This window comes from Rhagoletis pomonella, unplaced genomic scaffold (genome assembly GCF_013731165.1).
Source record: "Rhagoletis pomonella isolate Grant_MI unplaced genomic scaffold, Rhpom_1.0 Rhpom_scaffold_00001, whole genome shotgun sequence".
NCBI classification, from domain to species: Eukaryota; Metazoa; Arthropoda; class Insecta; order Diptera; family Tephritidae; genus Rhagoletis; species Rhagoletis pomonella.
Genome location: NW_023458555.1, coordinates 17,418,332 through 17,423,431, shown reverse-complemented (window position 1 = coordinate 17,423,431; position 5,100 = coordinate 17,418,332).

Sequence of the window (5,100 nt, the reverse complement as noted above, 5' to 3'; positions counted from 1 at the left end):
GAGCAAAAATACGGTAAGTGAAAAACGCAAGCTGTCACACACAAACCCTCCTTCGCAATTCAAAAGTTAACAGCGCAACACACCTGCCATTTGATGTCGTTTTAAAGACTATTTCCTCTTGGTTGGCACCCCGGCGCTTTGTGAAATTCGAATAGTAATTTTGTATGTGACAAAGTATAAAAACGCATTAAACACGTTGTAAAACCGTTAATGAAAAAAAGAAAATGTTGGTATTGAAAAGTGCGCAAATACATACATACGTACATACATATAGTACATAAACAATAAGTATAAGCGCTAAACAGATTTGGGTGATTTCGTGTCTATGTGGCGGTGTTTATGTGTATGCGTAATATGAGTTTTACGCCCTCGGTGGTGATTACAAATTTACGTGAAATTGGATATAAATAAAAATATGTTAAGGAAAATATAATTTTGCCTTAAAAATTGAAATTGGTTGACATAACAGCGTAATTATTTCTGATTTGTTTTTATTCGACAGACGGAAGTAGGGAAATGAGCGGCGAGAAACCAAAACATATTCTGGTTACTACATTTGAAAGTTAACATGGTGTGCAATATTGTCACCAAAGCCATTTTTTATGCAGCTTTTACACTTTTTGAAATATTTCAGCAACCATTCATATGAATCTTATGATTTTTTTTTTTACAGCAATTAGAGCACTTATTGGGCAACAAAATAAAGTGGTCAGTTTGTAAAATGTCGATTCTTGTTTAAAAAAAATATATATTTTTTTTTATAAATTGAATTTTTGCACCAACTTGTCATATTCCTAGGAAAAGAATTCAAAAAGCATTAAATAGTTGCGCTAAGCATTCAATTTTACTTTCATAAAAAAATTACTGTACCTTTGATTAACTTAAAGCTTTTGACCAAAAAAATGAACCTAGTTTAAAAAAATATAATACAAATTAACTGAAAAGCAAAACATAACATTTTGAAACTTAAGTATCAAATCAAGAATTACCAAATTATGAATGTGTTAATCATTTGTCGTTATAACTCCTCCGTTTGTGCAGCTAGGCACATGAAATTCTGCAATACTTCCGCCCATTATCAGCAGAACACTCACAGTGAAAATTACAAAGATCGGGTCACTATAACCTATAGCTCCCATACAACTGATTGTTCAGATATAAGATTTTTCATTATAACTCCTTAGAATTACTTGCATACGATTCAAAGCGTGATTCGGATATTATTTTGAGGTATTCCAAAAGCGGAACAAATCTGACGAAATATGCCTACTATTAGAAAATTTGATGTATTTACCCACCTCTAAAATATCACCAATCAAGCGTTATATCAGAATTAAAGACTACATAAGCCAATATCTGCGATCGACCAGTCTAATTCAGTACTGACTAATTGCTTTGTGTACCGCATATTGTAAAAATTGCCTTACCGTTGAATTGTGTTGCATACAACAGTCTTCGAATTATTCATACCCCAACGGGAGCTTAGCATCAATCATAATGAAGAAAATTTGGAAATACAATAAAGCCATTTGAAAAGATAAATAGCATCTCCCTAAAATATCGTACTGTCAAGGTAGACTGCGGTTATTTGCTACCTAAGTTTTATTTATTTAAAGCGTTAAATAAAAGAAGGACTTTTGTACATAATTTGAACCCAACCCACTTTGGAAAAATCTGCCTTCATTTAATTTATAATATCTATGTTCCTGTCAAAAAAAAAAAAAACATTTTAACCGTTCTCTCTATTCAAATTGAAGTTTGCCAGCATTTTAAAATCATATCAAACTCATTGAGTGATTTCCCCCTCCCAAGGACCTTAGATTTACTGACAGCTGTCTGTATGTAAATTCATAAACAGTTAGGATCACAGGCCCCACAGGCAACCATAGGTCAGTCTACTTTTTTGCCACATTAAATAGAGTTGGATCAGTTTGGCTGGTAGTTTAATTCTAGGTGGTAGAGAAAAAAACATTCCCCTTTTCCTATGCCTCATGTGAACACCGTTCCAGACTGGCATAACCGGGCTTTAAACCTCTGAGGAGACAGAGATTGAAGAAAGCCTTTGTACCTCAATGACAGCACTTGAAATGCTCAATGCAGAGGCCATCAAAGATGGTTTGGAGAAGGATTCTCCAATGTAAGGATATGTCTTTTAGCCCTCAGAAGAGTCAGGGTAGGATAAGGAGGAAAAATGTCCCTGACCAGGTAGATGTATTTCCTCCTAGGTGTCGTTTTTCAAGGGTCCGCTATCAGACTTGGACCAAAATTTCATTTTAAGAGGAGCCAGGAAGAAGTTTGTTTTTTGAAATAGCATCCAGCACTAATACCAACAATAGTGTCCCACAAAAGGGCCAAATGGGAAAAGGAGTATTGAGAGCAGTTTGAACGGGAGCAAAATTAGAACAAACATTTCAGGAACGTTTCCGGAAAGAACAAGTACATTCTAAAGAAGAAAAGAATGAAAACAAAACTTTGGGAAACGCTTCGAATGAGACTAAAATGAGAACAAACGTATCGAGAACATTTTCAAAGAGGAACACAAATATCAACAAAAGTCTTGGGAACGGTCTACTGGAGAACAAAATGAGAACAAAAGTTTTGAGAACTTAACATTAAGAATAAGAAAAGCGACTGCATGTTGGAATGAAAAATCATTTCAGCGAGCACCACGATTGTTAATTCTAAGCCAGAGGAAAGTTTGATCATTTGAACTTCCAGATCGTTTATTATTAGGGTGAACTGACCACTTAAAGAAAAATTCGTGCCTTTAGTCTGCGTTGACTTAATTTGCATAACTAATTATCTTTCAGTTCTTTTCCGATTAATTTCGATATTCGAACATTTGAAACTAATGGCATGCTATCAGGAACATGCTGCTCTCACTTCCATTCTTCGCGTATAGTTCAGAGAAGATTTGTTCCCGTTTCGTTCTCTGGCAGAAAGTTCCTGAGACCTTAGCTACCAGACTGTTCTTCGAGGGGAAAGTTCCTAAGACTTTTGTTACCGGTTTGAACTTAGCCGCTACGTTCCGGGGACTTTTTCCGAAAGTATCGTTCCACAGGGTTCTGTTTCTATATGATTCCCATTAAGAGCGTTCCCGACAGAGTGGTTCTAATTTCGATTTTGGTTTTAAAGTGTTATTGGGAACAAAACTACGAGAACGACATTTAGTTTCGATCATACCTTTCATTCTCGGTCCCTTTTTTGTTTTCTTGTGATTATTTGAGTGTTCTCTCTTTAAATACCAGCCAAAATGTGGCCGTTCCAAACATCCTGATATCTGTTTTAAATTTTATATAAATCCTGCTGGTGGAAAGTATTCAAAGATATTTTCATTTTAAGTATACATTGTGTATGATAAAAAATCAAACTTGAATAGGGAAAAAATCGGCATGCTCCGACTCAAAATGAAGTTTACTTGTTTCGGCTTTTTTTGTGTCATGTAATGAGAATGGATATATATTCTCTACTATGAGACAAAACTATGTACGTATACTTTTTCTAGTGAGTGTATGTATATCCCGAGACTACGCACTCCTCCTACACACACACACATGCGCACACACTTCAACTATTCCATTGCCAGTTTTCATGACTCGGATCATAACCGAAGCATTACAGCAGCATGTCCACTTCCTACCTGAGTGTATATGTACGTAGACAGCTTTTAATAAATGCAACAACAGCAAAAAAAAAACCACAACAACTACAACCATAGCAGCCACTACAAGAGGAAGCGCGGCTTCAATGTACGGCAGCAACATTTGTTTGGCGCCAGCAAGCGATACACAGTCATTGACTTCAGGTTAAGCGCCGAAAAACACTGGTACATTCATATGCAAAGGTAAGCGCATTATAGCTAAACACTGCAGCATTCGGGGTGAGTACCAGTGCTGCCGAAAGTACTACAATAGTAGTATTTTACTACTATTTTGTCATTTATACTCCCGTACTCCCCGAGGACCGATTTTACGACTATTTTGCGAGATAATGGACCTTTATTGCATTGAAAACTGCCAGAGCATATTGCATGGGGTGATTTGCGATCAACTTTTCCTTTCATCGAGAGCACACTTTGTGATCAAGTTTCTTAAGCCATATCACAAAAATTTTTTAAACTTATGACTGCAGTGACGAACTTATATTGGGCATAATAGTCTTCTCCTTTTAACTCTTGGAGGAAAAGCTCTTTTGCTGGTCCGAACTAATGCAACAACGCATGCAGGAATCAGTACTTAGGTCACACGTATCCGTACCTGCGGAGGTGGAACCGAAGCACAAGAAATAGCCTGCCGTCTTATCTTCGACAAGATAGGATATGAAATAAGGTTGCCATACTTTCAGAGATTTGCGCCACGAATCGCCGCCACTTGGCCATACCAAAAGTTGTCTGCTGTCCTACTTGATTAATGAAGTAGCCCGTCGAAACCGCCCACTTATTGCTGAGTGCTATACCGTGTGACCTGTCACTTATGAGTATTTAGAGTAAAACAAGTTCCTTATGTATTTAAGTTTTTCGAAGTTTATCAGTTTAAGAGAAACTCTTAAATAGTTTTAAAATTATATCCAAGGTTATTTGAGGAGTGGCAGTATCTCATATTTGATTCCAATAAAGGAATGCTTGGCGCTTAAAAGCTTTCTACGTGTTCGGCCGAGCTTCTCTGCCAATTCATGTTATGCTTTTTATGGCAGAAGTACACTCGGAGATTGGCTATTGTCTGCTGAGGCACGACAGTTATTCGAAAAACCTTTGTTGATGTTTCTGGGACAAGAAATTGAATCAGTGGCAGTAGCCACCTCTAAACATTCGGCTACAGCGGCAAGAGCACAACATACTCACAACCGAAAAACTTTCGAAAAAATAAAGTATTAAAAAAAAAAAAAATACCAAACGTGAATTTATGCGCCGATATTTATTTGTTTTAATTTTGATCTAAAAAAACTTTTTACTATATCTCTTTGCTTTTTTCTAAATAAAATCTATCTTTACTGTAAATAGTTTTATTGTAATTTTTGCTCAAGACTTTACACCAAGATAAGTATTTTCTCTGTAAAAACAAAACTATGTTAAATAAAACCGGTTTATCCGTGTTTTTCTTA